Genomic DNA, 21533 nt, shown 5'->3' on the forward strand with positions numbered 1-21533 from the left:
CGAAATATTAATTATTGATTTTAATCAAGTAAGAAATCTCAGAAACCTACAAGATATATGCAAATAGTAGCATATACGTATCAGTGATTGACTCCCAATAAAAACGGAAGTATTAAAACAGGTTTCGGATAAAGTAACAAAAATTTTATGAGAGTATTCCAAAAATCGTCTTTTCCTATACGAAGAAAGGTAACCTCATTCCTCGGCTGCAAACTTGATTTAAACCATTCAATTCTTTACAAGAATATACCTGCGTAATATTTGTCAAAAATTTTGCTGATTCATGCATGAGATTAGAGGAAAAATCAGTGGTATATTCTGTTAGAAATGACCAAGATTCACCGCGTAACAATGCAATTTGCGTATGAAATTTGCGTTTCAATTTGCATTGAAATTTGGCAGTATTGAAATGCAGTTACGTATCTTTGTGAAGGAAACGAAAAAATGTCATGAGGTTGCTGCTGTGCTTTTGACAGTGTCCATCTCAATCGGATAGTCGACAATATTCGTGGTTGTTCGAAGAGTGCACATCGATCGATTCGAGTTGTAAAAACTGTAGCTGTTAATAAAAATAAATATTAATTTAAAAAAAAAAAATACTGCGATGGTAAGAGCAGAACAATATCACTTTTGGGCCCAAACAAAAATTTGTTTTCGCCCGGGATCGAACCGGGGACCTTCCGCGTGTTAGGCGGATGTGATAACCACTACACCACGAAAACGGCTGAGAATAGGAGAATGTATCACTACTTTTAACGCAGTGCAGTCATTCAAAGTGAATTTCAATTAAAATTCTTAACGCCGCAGAAATTTTTATACTTATTACCCAGCTGGATTTTTTAAATTTTTGAACAGGATTTTTAAAAGTTCTATGCGAGTATATTTCCACAAATCTTCTCCAGAGCTTTAGAGAATTCATAAGATTTGTAAAACTATCACAGTTAGTCATAATGTATGGTCGAGCACAACAGGTGAGGGGATTATAATGCAACCTGATGACCTTTTTCGGCGCGCTAAATGAACTGAGCCGTTTGCGACTGATTATTCGCTACACCTGAGTTGACAGTATTTGGGACTGCCAATATTTTCTCGGTCGTGAGACCTGTGACTATATATTTTGACGCTTCGATCAACAATTTGCTTCCCAACTGAATTTACCAATTTAACAATTTTACTATTTCCCTGTAGAGCGTCTTATTTTCATCAGGGCTAAAATGGACTGCAACTTGCAAAAAGGAATCAAGATCATACCAATGTCGCTAAAACTTCGCAACTTTTTTTTTATTTACTTTTTCCCAAAGTCCACATTTTCCAAAAGTTGGCACAAGTTTTCGATGGAAAGTGATCAATTTTAGTCTGAAGTCGCCAGTTCAATTTTGAACTATCGCCTACTTTTCTTACTCTGCGTTTAAGTCTCCTGAAATCTGCAAAATGGCACTGATCGACGCTGTTCACTGGAAAAAAAAACACATTGGATCTAGAGTCCAGACTTTTAAAAACATCGACAAGAAAAAATACTCTTGATTCCATCAGATTTAAGCTTAAATCAAGAACCCAGCCTCTTAATTTGAGCGGATTTCCTTTTGATTTAAGCTTAAATCTGATTGAATCAAGAGTATTTTTTCTTGTCAATGTTTTCAAGAGTCTGGATTCTAGATTCAATTTGTTTTTTTTTTTCCAGTGAAAAGTTGGCACAAGTTTTCGATGGAAGTGATCAATTTTAGTCTGAGGTCGCGCCAGTTCAATTTTAAACTATCGCATACTTTTCTTACTCTGCGTTTAAGTCTCCTGATATCTGCACAATGGCACTGATCGACGCTGTTCGGTTTTGGCCAACTCAACAAAATTCGGGAGTTTTCTAGCAAAATGTGACAGCACCGCGGCGCGTGGTATGATGCGGTGGCAGCGACCGGGGCGAAGGCTGCAAGATGCGCTTAATTGGTTTGTGATGGCGCATGCCATGCGCGAAAGGGGAGCGCTAGCGTGGACACGCATGGGCGGATTCGCCGAAGAATCGCGCATCTCGTGAGCTACGGATTATACGGTTAACGCGGTAGGCACGAAAGGGTGGCTCTAAGTATTGAACCAGATGCGGAAGAGGTCCCTAAATCCATAGGCTCGTTAAATTATTGGGATGGTAAACTATGGTAGCGTACACTGAAAAAAAAAAAAAAAAAAAAAAAAAAAAAAAACATTGGATCTAGAGTCCAGACTCTTGAAAACATTGACAAGAAAAAATACTCTTGATTCAATCGGATTTTTGCTTGAATCAAAACGAAATCCGCTTAAATTAAGAGGCTTGGTTCTTGATTTAAGCTAGATTCTGATTGAATCAAGAGTACTTTTTATTGTCGATGTTTTTAAGAGTCTGGACACAAGATACAATGTGTTTTTTTTCCAGTGAATGCAATATTTTAGGAAAGAGTGGATTAATTAACTGCCATCATTATCCTAAAGCTAGACTGCCTTGCTAAGTAAGAACGCCGTATGAACATTCGAGAGTTGCCAAATTTTCTTCGACGGAATGTTTATTTTTGAGTAAAATTATGAATATATTTCCTTGAAATTTTCGGACACTTTAGATCAAATTACAAACAAAATTATCTCAGAAATTGGTAGAAAAATATTCAAAAACTCCTGAAAATTAGCGATTTGCCAGAGGAAATTTGGCAACGCCCGAAGGCTCATACGGCGTTTTTTCCTTACCACGGCAGTAGTGGCCATCTAACTCACACGGTTGTAAAAATCGAGTTTTGGGCAAATATGAAATAGCCAATAATAGGTCCGCGTCTGTAGAAAATTGTTGGTCCTATTTTGGGTCATGGTTATTCGAAAGAGAGCTCCAAAAGTCGCTAAGTACATTCGATTCAATGGAGCTAATACGCGGTTTCTTCCTGATATTCTGAAACGGAGTCACGTATATCCTCCACCTCTAGGGCACTTATATAAATTTACCATTTGGTGATTTGATCTGGTACAGTTTATGGGATTACATTTCTGTGCCTGTCAGAGAATCTTTCTACGTTTTTGCTACACAATCACAATAATGATGATTGCAGGGCCGGATCAGGGGGGGGGGGACATGGGCCGCGGCCCATGGTGGCAAATTTAGGGGGCGGCAAATTTTGCAATTTTTCTTTAAATGTATCTACAAAGAAAAATCGGATTCAGAAAAAAAAAAATTACAAACGAGAATAAGTGGCAAAATCTCTCAGTTCCTGAGAGTATATCTCTAATTTTGTCGTCTCTCTGTGATACAATAGACAGCACCTTTAATTAGTCGAGTTAAGACTAAGAGAGAAACCGAACACGGAATTTGGCCTGGAACGGCGCGGCGCAGAGAGCAATGATGATGAGAACTTGAGATGAAAAGGAGAAACCCTCGGCGCGGCGCGGCGGTCGGCATGTAACACATATTAGCGCCTACAAGACTGCATGATTACTTCACGCATTGCGTCAAAGACAGTGCGTGCAGCAGCGGTCGACGTGAAACAACTAGTGCATACAAGATCGTAGGAATACTTCACGCGTTGCGTCGAACACAGTACGGTCAGCGCAGCGCGGCGGCGGAAGTTAGAATTATTAAACCACATTTTCTTTCATAATATTTTCGTTCATTTCATTTAAATGGAAGACCTTGTCCACACAGAGATAGGTTTACGGAACTTAACTTTCGCGCCAAGTTCCGTGAACTTTTGCTAGTAGTGTTGACAGGGCTTTCGCAAAAAATGTGTCCAACACGAGTAAACGCGTCTTATGCACCCCCTCCCCCTTTGGCACGTTCACTTGATGGTTTTTATTGATGTTTCGAAACGAATGAGAAGGGGGCGGCAAAATACAGGTGACCCATGGGCGGCAAGTAAGTAAATCCGGCCCTGGATGATTGGACTGCATGTTGCAATCAAGAAGTAACATTTCAGGCTCAAGTTAGAAACATCATAATGAATTACACTTTGCAGTAAGGAACCACAATGTTTGGCTCTCCATAAAAGCACTTATCTGCATAGGGGAACCAATGTCAAGTATGTTCTTTCTAAAATGGGCTAGAAATAGTGGTTCCTTATTGCCAAATGTAATCCATATTATGTGCCATGAGTTTCCCTATACAGGAAGGTGATTTTATAAACGAGCCTGAAATTGTAGTTCCTAATAAGCTAATTAAGCTAAATGGATTAATTTTACCACAGCCAGCCTAAATGCTTCTCACGTCGCCTGATCGCTACTTCGACCAGTTTGCTCCTTGCACTCACCAACATGATCGTCTCTAGCTGGGAACACAAGAATGGAGATGTTGCATGTGTGAGGAATTTGCGATTTGACTACTGATTCTTGTGTAAAAGTTCGCGAGAAACACGATGGTGCCGCTGGTTTTCTCTGAAATCAACTCCCAAGCTCAAAAAAAGCTCTCAAGTTGAGGCCAAAATGGAGGGGATATCCCACCCTACCCTGAGAGTCCACCTCTACATCAAGACAAACTCTCCATGCAAAGATAGGGAGCAAATACATTGACAGGGCTGCCACTTTATTTGGGACTCCACAACTGAAACCACGGCAACCCTGCTAATACATTTGCACCCTATCTTTGCATGGAGAGTTTGTCTTGATGTAGAGGTGGACTCTCAGGATAGCGTGGGATATCCCCTCCATTTTGGCCTCAACTTGAGAGCTTTCTTTGAGCTTGGGAGATGATTTCAGAGAAAACCAGCGGCACCATCGTGTTTCTCGCGAACTTTTACATAAGAATCAACTGTCATATCGCAAATTCCTCACACATGCAACATCTCCATTCCGGACACCACGGATGAAACGGTTCATGTAAAACACGAAACGGAAATCTACACATCCAAGTGAACATGAGTCGACCTTTCCCCGCCCTGTGTATCTCCTCGAAAATCGGATTTTGAGTTATGGCCGGGACCCGGAAACGTGTGTTATGGGCGCTGGAAGAAGAAAGAGAAACCGCCAAAAAGTCGCATTACTATGAAATCGAACACGTCCATTTGCTGATGAGCTCTGAACTCCATATGAATGCTTTCGTTCCGTGGTTTAATAGAGTACGAACATAGTAGGTTTCAACATCGACCAATTCATTTTTCCGCGCGAGTTTTAACTGTTGAAATGTTTTCACGCTCGAGTAGCGACGGAGTGTGAAGTGTGGCCGGCACCGGTGGCGAGGCCTGGAAGATCGATTATCGATATTTCCCCATTTGAAACCATGGCAAAGAATCGATTATTAAGGTGTTCGTTGCGAACATCCTGTACAATATAATATATCGATATATCGCAAAGTACGCTACACCACTTGCCGGCACACGATTTCAAGTGACTGAGAAAGGAGACTCGACTCCCACTCCCGGAGTCAAGGAAGAGCTATGGAGTGTGTGAAATTGATAAGGACCAAGTGGATCTGGACTGAGTTCACCGGAATAGAACCACACCTTTCGACTAATGTAAAAAACCACGTATCTGCTTTAGAGACTTCAATGGTAGACGATACATTTCTAAAACAAGCCAAAAGAGTAGGTTCCCTCCTGCCAAATTTGGTCTGTTTTTCACACCGGAACGTGGGAGTGTAACTAGCGTTGAGTTGACCGCCGTTCAAAACTAGCTGCGATGAGTTTGTTTCTCTTTTCAGACGAAGAAATAGTTCATTTTTCTCGTTTTTCGGACGATTGACGATTCAATGCTGACTGATTCCCGAATAGTCGAGCAACTGATGAAGCGAATCTAACTAATCACCCATTAAAGTGCAAGTGTAAATAGCAAAATCCGTCTTATTTTTATAAAAACGAGATAAACTATAGTAAGCAAGCAGTAAGTGTGGAAAAATTTGACTTTGTTTTAGCAGTCGGAACTGCAATTTCTGGCTTATCTGTGAAAACACTGATGTTGATGAGGAAACTATTTGCATTTGCGTTGTTTTGAAACTTTCCAGGTGCGAACCCGAAATCGCCAATTTCGAGGATTTCCCCCAAATTCGGCTCGCTCAGCTAATTTTTCTGGGAAGATGAGGTCGTTTCTTACAGATCCGGTCACATTTTTGCATCTATCACTCTCTTCTTTAACACGGCAGCACAGGAAGCTCGAAGATGGGGTCTCCGAATCAGTGGCGAGGCGTGAATGATCAATATCGATATTTCCCCATTTGAAGCTATGTTAAAGAATCGATTATTAAGGTGTTCCTAGCGAACATCCTGTTAATCGATCCTTTTCCATAGGTTTAAATGGCAGATCAATCGATTGATCGCAAGGCACGCCACGCCACTGCTCCGAAGATTTGGCAAGGGTGGCGCATGAGTTTTGAGTCGGTCTGTGAATTTGTAATGAGTGGCCAACGGAGTGTGGACGGTCGTCGCGTCTCGTTCGGCATCGGTCCTGGTCCTCGAGTCCTCCTGCCTTTCTAAGGAGGAAACGTCGTATGCGTCTCCAGACGTTGCCTAATTTCCTGACGTAAACTACAGATTTTCCGCTAAAAATATGATTTTTTGCCTACAAATGTATCGGTGGATTTCATCCGCAATTCGATCTAAAGTACATGAAAATATCTGGGAACAATATTCTCACCTATCCTCTATAATACATTTTTTATCGGGAGAGACATGGCAACATTCGAATGTTCATTCGATGTTTTTCCTTAGCGCGACAGCGCTCCAGTCCGAATCAGAAACGAAAGTTGTGACTCTGTCACGCCACGCTCGGATCTCGAGGACGCTTTTTCGGCCACCCGCACTCGCGAAACTCCCATCTCGCCCCTCTTCTGCCGCGCTGAGGAAAAACGCCGTATGAACCTCCAGGTATTGCCAAATTTTCTTTGATAAAACACGAATTTCCTGGTAAACTTGTGAATATTTTCTTTCCAATTTTTCAGATGATTTTGCTCGCAGTTTCACCTAAAGATTCTGAAAATTTCAAGGAAAAATATTCATAACTTTCCTCAAAAATAATAATCTTATCGAAGTAAATTTGGCAACTCTCGAATGTTCATACGGCGTTCTTCCTTAGCACGGCAGAATGGGTCATCTATCGATTTGTGTACAGCGCGGGCGGTAGGTCTGATACCGGGAAATTACGAACACTGAAGGATTGAAGCGTGCACCGTAAGTGCAATGCGTGAGGTATTCATGCCGTCTTGTAGGCGCTAATACGAGATTCATGCCGACCGCACCGTTTAGCGCAAGAGCGCATCGCGTCAATTGAGTCACATCGATCGGTTCACTCATTTATTTTTCGATCGACAAGAATCGATCGAATCGACACCGGTTTTCAATCATTTGTCGATCGAATCGACACGTTCGGTTTTCGTCGATCGATTCATGTCGTCGTAGGTAAATTTACAATTTAACCCTTTTATCAGGCACTTTATTTATTTATTAAGATTTTATTAGTCAATTCTAAAATTGCATCTTAGTGTTATTTATTTAACTATTAATAATAAAATATGAAAGTTTGAGCTTTTTCAACTAATCATAAAGATATTGGTGTTTTATATTTTATTTTTGGTGTTTGGAGAGGATTAATTGGAACTTCTTTTAGTATAATTATTCGCTCTGAACTTATAAATGTTGGATCTTTTTTATCAAATGAACATTTAAATAATGTTGTCGTGACTTCTCACGCATTTATTATGATTTTCACCAGTTTTCAATCATTTGTCGATCGAATCGACACCGGTTTTCAATCATTTGTCGATCGAATCAACACCGGTTCTCAATCATTTTTCGATCGGATCGGTGTCGGTCGGTTCTCGTCAATCGATTCATGTCGATCGAATCAACACCGGTTTTCAATCATTTGTCGATCGAATCAACACCGGTTCTCAATCATTTTTCGATCGGATCGGTGTCGGTCGGTTCTCGTCAATCGATTCATGTCGATCGAATAGGCACCGCACCGGTTTTCAATCATTTGTCGATCGAATCGGTTATCGATCAATTCTCGTCGATTGAGTTCATACCCTCCAAGAGCCCCCCGCTAGCTCGTTGCACGTGAAGTGCAAATCAATCGGTATCCGATCCGAATATCAAACGGCTGCATCGACGAGACGTCATGTCACCGATGGAATCGGCCGTTTATTTACACGGTGACGGAGGCGGGTGCCGGTTCACCGGTCGGACAATCGGTGCATGCATCGCATCGTGCATCGTCTCATCGCCGTAATCGGGTCTCTTATCTTGCAACCGGTCATTAGACTCCTCAACTTCTCCGCGTTCCCCATTCCTCATTCCGCGCCGTTTCCGCGCTCTGACACCCCCGCAATCCCCCCGCCGCACAGTGGATCTAGTCAACGGACCTCACTGGAAAAATAAAACATTGGATCTAGAGTCCAGACTATTAAAAACATCGACAAGAAAAAGTACTCTTGATTCAATCAGAATCTAGCTTCAATCAAGAACTAAGCCTCTTAATGTAAGCGGATTTCGTTTTGATTCAAGCAAAAATCCGATTGAATCAAGAGTATTTTTTCTTGTCAATGTTTTCAAGAGTCTGGACTCTAGATCCAATGTGGTTTTTTTTTTCCAATGTTAGGTAGCTCCTAAATTGCGTTACTATACGGGACGCTTTTTGGAGATAAAGCTCAAAAAAAGGGTTTAGATGTTGAAAGCAAATAGAAAATCTTCGGAGACTTAAATGCCAGGCTACAAAAATAGGAGTACATTAACTTGATACCGGGCGATGACGAATTGAACCGAGTTGGACCAAACTTTTGCCAGAGCAAAAATAAGAGTTGTTTCTTATAGATGATGTCTCAAAAATCACGAAGAGCGCATCGGTAAAGTCTGAAATGCACTCCTAACTTCACAATCTGCGTAAGAAATTTGAATTTTTTTAAGGTTCCCGCTTCGAAAAGGATACTACAGCACAGGCGAACATTTCGGTAGAGGAGTCGTTCCATTCAATCCCTGCTCAACATGGCCGACGCTCCCGCGTGCAAGTTGAGGAGAGCACGCCCATTACTGTTCTCATGTGGTTTGCATTATCGTCCTGGCACATTTGTTTTGGCGGATTGGTGTCAGCTGTGTTGAATATTGCGTGGTATCCTTGTGAGCAGGGGTTGGATGGAATGTCTCCTCTAACGAAATGTTCACCTGTGCCGTGGTATCGTTTTTGGAGCGGGAAGCTCGAAAAAAAATGCAAATTTCTTACGCAGATTATGAAGTTAGGAGTGCATTTTGGACTTTGCCGATGCACTCATCGTGATTTTCGAGACACTTTTCATAAGTAACACCGGAAAAAAAACACATTGGATCAAGAGTCCAGACTCTTGAAAACATTGACAAGAAAAAGTACTCTTGATTCAATCGGATTTTTGCTTGAATCAAAACGAAATCCGCTTAAATTAAGAGGTTTGGTTCTTGATATAAGCTAGATTCTGATTGAATCAAGAGTACTTTTTCTCGTCGATATTTTTAAGAGTCTGGACTCTAGATACAATGTGTTTTTTTTCCAGTGAACAACTCTTATTTTTGCTCCAGCAAAAGTTTGCAACAGGCCCATTGGAAAGATCGGACGAAATTTGGAAATCTTATACGCTTATAACTCCGTTCATACAAAACCTTGAGGTTCTAAAAGTAGATCCATTGGTTTCCGCGTGCAATTGTTTTCTTTATGCACCTCTTAAAATTTATAATGTAACAAAATAAACATCAAAATGTGCAGGTTTAGTCAAATATTCATGTCCGACCTCTCTAATTGTCTCGATCCACTGTGTGCCGCCACTCTTCCGCGGGACGGAAGGAAGCCGGACTCAACAATGAATTTACGGCTGCCTGCCCGCTTTTCATTGTTTCTGTTAATTGCAGTTGTCGACACCGATGAGTAGACACGAACGTAAGGCCTCTTTCAAGAGTTTCGCGGAGCCTCTTTTACGCGGACTTTTTCGTTACTCAAAGCAAATTAACTGCATTATGCAAAAAGGAACCAGTATCTTTGCGGCTCATTTTAGGAACAACGTGCATTGAGTAGGAAAATAACACAAACGTTTGGTAAGTTATGTCACAAGAGGAAACAAAATAGTGATCGGTTCCTTTGCCATTGCCTGAATTTTTATAGGTCCAGTTACACGATCAAATTGAGCCATCAAATTGGGCCTCTCATTGGTCGCATCCTCACCTCAGGTCTTTTTCCACCAATCAGAGCTTCAGTTTGATGGCTCAATTTGATCGTGTAACTGAACCTTAAGAATGAAGAGGAACCAAGAGAGATACTCTGCCGTGACAGCAAAGAGAACAGTAAGTGCAAAAATGAAGTTCTGAGAAAACAGACTCAGAAGCATCTGACCGGAAAATTTTATTGAAAGAAGTCTCCGTTCTGTGTCAAATTCCCACTAACAGTCCGAGAGACTCCAAGAAATCTTTTGGATGATCAAACATTTTATTTCAACCACATAAAAAGGGAATTTTTCATTTTCATGCTAGGCTTTTGTTAGGCAAGACAGCCGTAAGTGCTATCGTCCGCATGCTTTCGTGGTTGCGTTTTGGACACACAACAACAGGTTCAACAACACTCTCAGGTTTGAAATTGGCAGAAGAGGGCGGCACTTTACTTGAAAGCACTGTTTTCATTGGCTCTCTGGAAGAAAAATGTCACTTACTGCTGTCTCGCCTGAAATACGTCATTTTTGCGCTTTTACAGCTTTCTCATATGTCTCATTTTGATACAATTAAGATGAAATTTGCTGTTTCAGCTATTTTAGTAATTTCTTATGAAAGAGATGAGATGAATTTTGAAGGAAACTCGATTTCGAAAATTTGACACTTACTTTTCTCTTCGCTATCACGACAGAAGAGTATACCTAACTTTCACTTACCTTGGTCCGTTGCGCAAAGGTTTAAGCCTTTAAGCTAAAGAACGAATTCCCTGTTTCTCTGCACGGAGAAAAAAACCTCGTGCGTGGGACCCAAAGTTTAGGTCATATGGATCTCTGAAGTTTTCGGATTGAGCATCTGAACACTTAAGGTCTACCTGCCGAAGTTCAGGTTAGACATCTGAAACTTCAGTTCTTACATCTGAAGTACTTCAGATGTGAGAACCGAAGCTTTTCGGATGTGAGAACCAAAGTTTTTCGGATGTGAAAACCGAAGCACCTCAGATGTAAGAACTGAAGTTTCAGATGTGTGATCCAAACCTCAGCAGCTGGACCTAAAGTGTTCAGTGTGATTAATCTGAAAACTTCAGAGATCCATATGACCTAAACTTCGGGTCCCACGCACGAAGTTTTTTTCTCCGTGTGCTCTTTCAGTTCCCTCGAATCTTATCAAACAGCCCATTTGAAAAAGATTCGTTTGTTTTCGCTTGAAGCGGTTCGGTCGGAATCCTGTCAACATGTCGCGGAAATGACACCGCGACTCGCCGGGTCTATTGTAAAACTTTCCGAGCTTGAAGTTCAAGTTGGAAGCGGCTCGCGGAAACCCAATGAGCCGGGGTCAAGCGCACACCGATTAGTACGCTCGAGCAAGCTCATCGAAGATCGTGCGCGACGAATTTCGGGTGGGAACTTTTTCCGAGCGCCTCGCAAGTTCGGGGTCCGCTCAAGGTCGGATCAGTGTCTCATTCTGCTGTGCTTAGGGAGAACGCCGTATGAGCCATCAGGCGTTGCCAAGTTTCTCTCGACATTATACAGGCCTTCGGCCATAATTCTGTCCAATTATGGTTCCACAATGTAAAATAAATAATAAATAATTCGTTTAATTGAAAACAAAAAAAAAAGTTTCTCTCGACAAATCACGAATTTTCAGGGAAATATGGGAAAATTTATCCACAGATTTTTCAAAGGGTTTCGTTTGTAAATTGGACCACACGGGAAAAAAAATTGCTGATTCAACCATTCAATTGCTAAAAACAGTGAGTGCAATGTTTCAACGCAGATTTTACAACAAAAAAATGCTACTTCAACCACGGGGGTGGTTAAAGTAGCATTTTTTTGTTGCAAAATCTGCGTTGAAACATTGCACTCACTGTTTTTAGCAATTGAATTGTTGAATCAGCAATTTTTTTTTTTATTACTCTCTTAAAAAATAAATGATTTCTGAGAGGAAATTTGGCAATATGAATGCTCATACGGCGTTTTTACTTAGCACGGCTGCATTGTGCAGGTGCGCTCTGAAGTTCAAGCGAGAGGTCAAACGGGAGAAAATTCGACGGAGACAGTGAGTGGAGGCTATCGAGACGCATGGCTCCGAGGACGGAGTGATATTTAATTAAGGAGGTATCTCACTTTCATTGTGTTGATTGTTGTGTTGTCGTCGGTTTGTAGGCTCGGATAAAACTCATAAACATCGAGAAGCTCGGACACACCGAAAAAAATCAGATTCATGATGATAGAGAGAACCGTCGCCCCGGTAATTTCTCGTTGCGTTGATAAAATTCGTCGTGTTCCTCACGAAAGAACGTAAGTACTTTTCAATGTTGCCAGATTTCTCCGCGCAAATTGCAATTTTACCGAGAGAATATTAAGAATTTCTGACTGAAAATTTCACTGATTTTTCTTCTGATTTCATGCAAAAATCAGACGAATTTTCGACGAAAACCACGCAAGTTTACTCTCATAAAAATTGAATTGTTTGAGTCAATTTTGGCAACCTTGGAATCGAGTTACGTTCTTTCATGCGGGAAACAACGATGATGAAAACACTCGTTATGTCACACCGCTCATCACGTCACTCAATAGGTGGTTTACAAACATTCTTATAAACGGAAATGAAGGACTTTTAAAATGAGTTTTTGTTTAAAAAAATCAAGGACTTCTGAGGAACTTTTTAGGGCTTTCGCGAGTGTTTTCAAGAATGTTTATACACATTTCGAAGAGGTTAGAGAATGCTTTTAAAATAGAAGTTTAAACTCTTTGTGCCTTTACTCACCAACCTAAAACCAAAAAAGTGAACAAGAGATGCAAAAATTAGTATTTGACAATTTGAAAGCCTCTACATCAGAGAAAAAAAACCAATTTCTGGTCTTAGCGTAAACATGTTAAACATTCTTCCATGTCGCATCAAAAAATTTCAATTTTTTTGTGGTTCCAAGTAGAGCATTTTCATTTTAGTCTCCTCTAATTTTACGGAATTATTTTCATTAATGGGGTCCCTGCAAGGTCGTTAGAAGCTATATCTATATCCACCGCACTTGCACAACGGCTGGTTGAAGTGCTTAATTCAACAATCTAGGTGGCTTTTTTCTAAAATTGGGCCTATTTGGACATTTATTGAGGCTCTGAAACTGATTTTTTAGAGTTTAATAGAACAGAAAAGGTCTCGTTTAACGCCATTGCCACTTAATGTGTTATGAACTCTTCAGCAGAAAGATCCATTCTCCTAAGTACAATTCCCGCGTATGTCCTCTGAATTGAACAAGTTTCAATTTACAAAAGAGCGAAGATGATCAGTGATTCCCTTCGCACAATGATAACCTCACGTTCAGCGGCGACGATGAAGAATTATTTTCAGTGGCTTGGCGTGCTTCGCGATTTATCGATTGATCTGCCATTGAAACGTATGAAAAAGGATCGATATACAGGGTGTTCCCAACGAGCACCTTAATAATCGATTCTTTACCATAGCTTCAAATGGGGAAATATCGATAATCGATCATTCACGCTTCGCCACTGATTGTTTTCGTTTTCATATGAGACGTGAGGCGTTGAATCCACGCGCACAATGCAGCGACCGGGATTCCGAATGACTTTCGATTATCGAAAGATTGAAACGCTTCTGATTCAATTCGAAACGATGCAAGGATCGTGTCAGTGGAACAACTTTTCATTGAAAAATATGGATCAGCTGATCCACGGTTCCGCATTGATTCCACGGAGAGTGCTTAAAGTTTTGTGTTTCACCAGGGAGCTAGCTTCCTGACCGCTACGCGGCTTAATCCCCCATTAAATTATAAAAGGGTCCGCTTCACGGACCCCTCGTGGGTTAATCTAAATAAAATGGGCTAATCTAGGGACTATAACTATGCTATTGATAGCCAAAAGCTGTTTTCAAAATTATGAAACACGGAGAAAAAAACTTTTTGCACGGAGAAAAAAACCTCGTGCGTGAGACCCGAAGTTTAGGTCATTGTATCTCTGAAGTTTTCGGATTGAGCATCTGAACACTTTAGGTCTAGCTGTCGAGGTTCGGACCACACATCTGAAACTTCAGTTCTTACATCTGAAGTACTTCAGTTGTGAGAACCGAAGTTTTTCGGTTGTGAGAACCGAAGTTTTTCGGTTGTGAGAACCGAAGTCTTTCGGATGTGAAAACCGAAGTACATCAGATGTAAGAACTGAAGTTTCAGATGTGTGGTCCGAGTCTCGACAGCTAGATCTAAAGTGTTCAGATGCTCAATCTGAAAACATCAGAGATCCATATGACCTAATCTTCGGGTCCCGCGCACGAAGTTTTTTTCTCCGTGTGTAATTATGCTATTGATAGCCAAAAGCTGTTTTCAAAACTATGAAACACGGAGAAAAAAACTTTGTGCATGGGACCTGAAGTTGAGGTCATATGGACCTCTGAAGTTTTCGGATCACGCATCCGAAAACTTGAGGTCCACGTGCCGAAGTTCGATTTAGACATCTGAACTACTATACATATACCGAAGGGTTCGGGTCTCAGGTCAACATCTGAAGTACTCCGGTACATACCGAAGAACCTCAGATGTCAGACCCAAACTTCTGCAGCTGGACCTCAAGTTTTCGGATGCGTGATTCGAAAACTTCAGAGATCCATATAGCCTCAACTTCGATTCCCACGCACGAAGTTTTTTTCTCCGTGAAGAAGATGAAGTATAAAAAATGAATAATACATCCTTGGAATAATTAAAGAAATCAACAATGATGAAATCTTCCTTAAGTTACATAAAAAAAACTAGGCAATTTTTTCCATCAGGAATCTGTGAAGAGCTTGATGCAAAAACGTTTTTGCATCAAGCTCTTTGATTCAATAGTCTGGCAGATATCATTACTATTCTTGATTATCTACTCCAAATACCATGAGGTTAGCGTGCATACCATTGCAAAAAGTTTGCTCATTAAGGCACTAGCATCTATATTCAGAGCTAGATCATTCTCGTTATCAAGGAGGAAGGCGTAAGACAGGAACTTGAATCAACCGACATAATCAGCAGAAAATGAGGGCCCGACCACCTCCGCTACTTGCGAAGCATGTTCAAATAGCTATTTGCACCACAAAGTACGTGTAAAGCACGTGTTAGGGCGTTACGGGAGTGAAATAACTTCCAGGGGAGTGAGAGGCAAGGAAGAAAGGGGACGATCGAAATCAATTTACTCGATCGAGATAATTCAAACGACTTTTAAATGTGATAATCATTAGAATTCCGATCGGCGAAGCTTTGAAAACGGTTATTTATGGCTTCATCAAATATGCTCCTCCAACAGTTTCATCCTCTGCGTTCCCGAGTAGCATTTTTCCACGAAAAAATGGCGATATTTTGAAACGAGGGGCTCGGAAGACAAGGCGCACAAGTGCGGTTTTTGAAAAACTTGAGATTTTAATTATTTCAAGGAAAACTGGTCTTTATGCTCATTCTTTGAAAAATCCGCTTCCAAATTCCAATTTTTGAGCATCGAAAAGTCAGTTTGAACTTTCTTTTCGCCATGAGGGCCCATGTAATATCGAAACTTCAAACACGTATTTCTCGATATATCAAAAACAGCATTTATGCGCCTTGTCCTCCAAGCCCCTCAAATTAAGTTGCGATTCCTTTACGATTTTTCGGTGATAAAATCGCTAGGATCATCATCATCAGAGCGCTTTTCCTCAACCTTGTCGCAGTTTTTTCTCTATAGTATTGCGTTCCATGAAATTGAAATTTTATCTCAGTTTATCACGATTGTTTATCGGAAGTATTGCGATAAATTGCCGTCCATGAAATCGCAATTTTATCGCAAATTTATGCCATGAAATCGCAATTTTGTACCCGATAATATTGCAATAATTCGATGTCGAAAAAATCTCGGTATTAAAACTTATAAAACTTTTTTGAAAAACTCATGCTTTCACTAATTTGTTATTTGAAAAGACTGCAAGGTTGGCAGTCAGCTGTTGATGGTGGCCCGGGTAGCCGCCGAAACGCGTCCGAAAAATAACAAATCGTCGTTCCTCTGACGTAAGGGCGTATCTTGATTTCGACTTGAGCTCCAAAAAGCACGAAGTAATGCGGAGAAAAGGACTCACGTGGAAATCGAGATACGCCCTTACGTCACAGGAGCGACGAAATCAGTGAAAGCGTGAGTTTTTCAAAAAAGTTTTACAAGTTTTAATACAGCTTTACTGTTTTTCAAAAATGTCGATTATTTTGTTAAAAATTGTAAAATCTCGGTACATCCTCCGATCAGATCACAACTTATCGCGATCATTGCTACTTGGGTTTGCGTCGCCCAAAGCGGATTTGCTTGGATCCGAGTCCCCTGGAAACTCGGTCAGGAGCGCAAGTTCAAGTAAATTGTCAAGATGTCGCGGATGAGAGTGAAGATGAAGACAGAACGCGCTCATCAAGTTCATGAAAACAGTAGAAAGTTGTGAGCCCGGAGTCGCTTCATTATCAATGTCCCGTCCCCGGTCCGGCCTGGCTGGCCGCGCCACCAGCGCACAGTGGAACGAGTCTCTGGAAAAAGTCGGACATCAAATTTTGAACAAAAATTGTAAAATTTAATGCTTATTTCGTCTCAGTTTAAATTCTAAGGGGCTATTTTTTATAGCAAATTTTACACAAAAAAAAACAAAAACAAAATAAAAACCACTTTTGAATCTGGGTGCACCGGGGAAAAAAAAAAAAAAAAAAAAAAAAAAAAAAAAAAAAAAAAAAAAAACACATCGGATCTAGAGTCCAGGCTCTTGAAAACATTGACAAGAAAAAATACTCTTGATTCAATCGGATTTGCTTGAATCAAAACGAAATCCGCCTAAATTAAGAGGCTTGGCTCTTGATTTGAGCTAGATTCTGATTGAATCAAGAGTACTTTTTCTTGGCGATGTTTTCAAGAATTTGGACTCTAGATCCAATGTGTTTTTTTTTTCCAGTGTGCCTACCGGCCCCCAAAAGTCCCCGATTATCCTCGAATTGGAAGAGTGTCCCCGATATCCCGAAAGTCCCCAATTTTCTTGTCCAGGTCCCCAAAAATGACAAAAATCGTCCTAAACACCGGCATTTTCAAATTTTTTCACCAGCTGCGGTGTTGCGATATAACCAGGAATAAAACAACTGAAGTGTTGCTTGGTTTTTCGTATGTTTTCATCGGTCCATAATGACTTGTAAAATCAGTCGTATCAAATACGCCTTTCAACGCTCTAACCAGCTTTCTTTCTCTGATTATTTTGGGGGGAAAAGTCCCCAATTTTCTTGAAAAAACACCCCTAAAAGTCCCAGAAATTCCCCAATTATGGTTTTTTATAACTGGTCAGACACCCTGCTTTTGTATTAACGGAGTTAAAGCTTTTAAAGTTACCGTGTTTCGTCTGACTTCTCCAATTGAACCTTTCTACTGTACGCCGCTCAGCGCAGATGAGTTCATCGTTGATCTCATCTCAGCCTCGTGCGATGGATGCTTGTTGCCAATATTACCGAACCAAGGAAGAACACCGTATGAGCCCTCAAACACTGCCAAATTTGCTTGAATAAAATACGAATTTTCAGGGAAAATTTTGGATAATTCTTGTTTCCTTTCTTCAGAGAATTAAGTGCGCACTTTAATTTGAAGTATACGTAGCTTTCAATAGGAAATATTAGTGACTTCACTCAAAAATGAATGATTTATCATGGGAAATTAGGCAACGTTTGTATATTCATAGCGATGTTTTTCCTTAGCATGGCCGAACAGTCCTGGATCCGGGCAACGAGTAGTGCGTCAACGAAATGGCATTCGATGACTGAATCCGGCGGGTAAAGAACGGTGGTGCGGGTGCAATGATTAGTTTCACCTGCGAAACGTTTGTTGGTGTAATTATTTTCAGCGTGATGCAGGATTATCATTGAAACCAGAGACAATATATCGATCATGGAAAAAACTACTTAGCGCCGAGCCTCAACACTTTAGATCAAATGGACTGCATTTTGTAATTTGGAACTATAAATTCTGGCTTTTCTGGAAAAACACTTATGTGCATACGGAAACAAATGGCACATACGTTGTTTTTAAACCGGGCTAGAATTTATAGTTCCAAATTACAAAATGTAGTCCAAGTGGAGTCAACTAAAGACTGGACCCTAAAGTTGTAGGGCTCAGCACTACTGTCTTTAGTTGGCTCCATTTGATCTCAAATGTTAGGGCTCAGCGCTAAGTTTTTTCCGAGGTAATAAAAGTGCGAAACGACGTATCTCCATTGCAGCGATTCAAAATTTCTGCTTCTAGTTTATGTTTTCGAAGAGAAACGAGCCAACTTTGTATCTTGTTCATGTAGAATATTCTGCTAATAGAGGAGAAAATTCAAGGAAGTTTTCATGTCATTGAACAGGTTTTCTAAAGGAAAAATAAGGTATATATGGAAGGCTGCAACGTTGTACGCGGAGATGCGTGGTTTCACACTTTGGCTATCGACTTTTTAGAGACTCCGTGCATGGAGACAATCTAAGCAATGCAATCATCACCAACTGGCTGTATCAGGTTCCAATATGTAATTGTAAATAAAGAAACTTTCAACAAAAACAATAGTGTATTTCCTCCGGATAATACACAAAAAAAATTAATAAATAAAAATAACTCAACATCAGCAAAATCACCGTAAATATTGGTTACCGCAGATAATAATCTTTGTACTTAGTACGTTCCCGTCGGTTGATTTAATTGTGCGCTGAACAAGCACGGCCTACGATGACTGTCAGAAAGTTGTGACAGTAGACATAATTGCATCTCAACACAAATGAAGGTGTAATAAATACACGGTAGCCGGACACAAATATTGCAAAATCGAATCTTCTTCTTCCTCTTGCGGTAGCGTCAATTTAATATATGCGAAGTTGTAAAGTTACAATCAGGTTCCTGGAACCGTTCTACAAATAGCAGCGGCTGCTATTCTTTTGTTGCTTACCGTAGATCTCGTTAACATCGGTCATTTGCTCTCCACTTTTCCGCACACTCTAGAGTCGTAATTATAGTCGTTCTTCAACCAGCACTTTCGGTCAGACACCTTATGGTTTGTATGGTGGTAACGGTAAAGAGAGGTTTAAAGAGGCTCTTATCATGTCATTGTAAGGAAAAAAATTCTCACGAATTTCCAGTAAAACTCATTAGAATATCATTCTCTTGCAAGGGTTCTCAGTGATTATTTTGCCTTCATAAAAATAATGAAATGGTGAAGAGAAGGTTCGCGAATTTGGGTTTCGTCGGTTTTGCGAATTTTGGGGTAAGTCTGTGCCAATCTTCGGTGTGTTTTTACCTTCAGTAATTGCAAATTATTATAATCTTTTGCTTGGCTGTATTTACAGTACAGTACTGTAGAATTTTACTCAAGGTTCATAAAAATTGTCTTTCTACCCATTCGTCCGGTACTTAAGGCACGCCTTAAACCTCTTTCAAGCACAGCTCAATCAAAGAAAGTAGATTAAACGGTCTTCAAGTCCTGAAGAGGCCGTTTCAAAATAATGCTTGTTAAGTATAGCCCTCAAAAAGATGAAACAGCTTCGGGCACAGGCAGGATGCAACTATTCGAACTTGAGTGTTGCGATCTGGTATCATGTGAAAATGAAGGCGCTTTGACATTTTTCTACTCTCCGTACCATTGATACCGTTGTTAATTGCTACGCTATTTCGCATAAAAGTGGTTCTCGCATCGTGCTTTCTGTATAGCTTTCTTCTTTCGATTTGCTCTTGTATTAATAATTTAACGGACCGATTGGGGTGACAAATATTACCAACTCCTCATTTTTTTTAAAACTGATTGCACCGCGCCGTTGAGGCATTTCATAATGATAAATTGTTTTATGAATATTCTGTTTATTCTGATTTACCAGAAACGTAATAGAATGGAAATAGTTTAACGTTCAATCAAATACTAACATTTGATAAATCGAAAATTATGTTAAATGCCCTAAAAAGTATCGAACGGACACATCTCAGGATCTATTCTTACCATTCAGGAGAGTATGTAGTTCTAAAAAATCATCAGTTTTCTATCATAACTATTTTGCAAAGAATGAAAAGGCGTTTTTTATCGACCAATTTGAGAAACTTAAAAGGTAATTCAAACTCAGTATTCAAGCATTTCTCAAGAATACTTTGAAGATAAAACTTATTTAAACTTTTAAGAGGATCTCGCTTTTGGACCCATGCTGCAGATTATGCTAGTAGTCATGCGAGTTGGGCTTTGTGATTCTTTTCAATTAATATCGCAACGTCGCCATCCATTCAGACCTGCTCCGACAGATGACGGTGTTTTGGAACTACGCCTGGCTAGAACATCACATTGCCTAATAAAATAATCTGATGAGATGCCTCCCGTTTTGCACGTTGTAACTCTGTTTAAAATTTCGTAACAGAGGAATAAAGCATAAATTCCCAGCTTGACACTCAATGCGGTCGTTCCGATCGGTTTGGCAGCCGGTTTTGGCACCATTTCAAAACATCACGAAATTGAATCTTCACTCCTCATCAGGCGCGCGCCGTATGGTAAAACTGTTCTCCGTACATGCGGAACCTTGGGTTAGTTTCATAGTGATGTTTGGAGGAATTTGTGTCAAATCTTGGGCTGCAGGTTCAATGATACTTCTGTATTCCTATATTAAAGTATGAAGTAAAACTTGAATTACTGAATGTATGTACTTATTCCGAGTAAAAATAAACAAGTTTAGTACTATTTCCATTCTTCTACTTTAAAGTATGAAGCATACTCTAAGTCAATGAATTGAGCTCATGCATGTGTCAGGAATTGCACTGATTCCTATGTAAAATTTTATGAGAAACACGATGTTGCCACTGGTTTGTTCTGAAATCAACTCCAAAGCTCAAAAAAAGCTCCCAAAGTTGAGCCCGTAATGGAGGGGATATCCCAAAAAATGAGAATGAACTGGAGAAAAACTAATATGGTAAACTTTTCTCACATTCTTACGTATAAATTCATCACTGTCCTGTAAAGAAGAGTTATCGTTTCTCTTGAAATGGAGCTCTTGTTTTTGCCAAGAATTTGCGATTCCAGCACTATTTCCGTTGTAAAATTTCGCGAGAAACACGATGGTGCCACTGGTTTGTTCTGAAATCAACTCCAAAGCTCAAAAAAAGCTCCCAAAGTAGAGCCCGTAATGGAGGGGATACCCCACGAAATTTGAGCAAAGTTTAACTGAATAATTTTGTAGACAAATCCTCGTAAACGATTGGAACGGTTTTAACTTTCTTTAAACAAACATTAATCGTTGACGCGTTAATCTCTCGAGCTCGACTCACCTTTCCTCTCAAAAAGATGAACCGCTCAACGGTAATAAAACATAGCCAGACTTCCAAGCCCGAGGAAATTTCGGCAGGAGCTTTAAACTTTCTCGCTTTGGTTCATACGCAGGATTTAGCTCATAATAAAAATATTACTCGAGCAAATTTCGTTCTGGAA

At 40.2% G+C, this 21533-nt stretch overlaps 1 non-coding gene across 1 annotated transcript; it reads right to left on the reverse strand.

Moving 5' to 3' along the window:
* Positions 1-649: 649 nt before the first annotated feature.
* Positions 650-722, reverse strand: TRNAV-AAC (transfer RNA valine (anticodon AAC)). The gene has a single exon. It is a non-coding gene; the product is annotated as a tRNA-Val (tRNA).
* Between the last annotated feature and the right edge of the window lie 20811 nt (positions 723-21533).

This window comes from Bemisia tabaci, chromosome 8 (genome assembly GCF_918797505.1).
Source record: "Bemisia tabaci chromosome 8, PGI_BMITA_v3".
NCBI classification, from domain to species: domain Eukaryota; kingdom Metazoa; phylum Arthropoda; class Insecta; order Hemiptera; family Aleyrodidae; genus Bemisia; species Bemisia tabaci.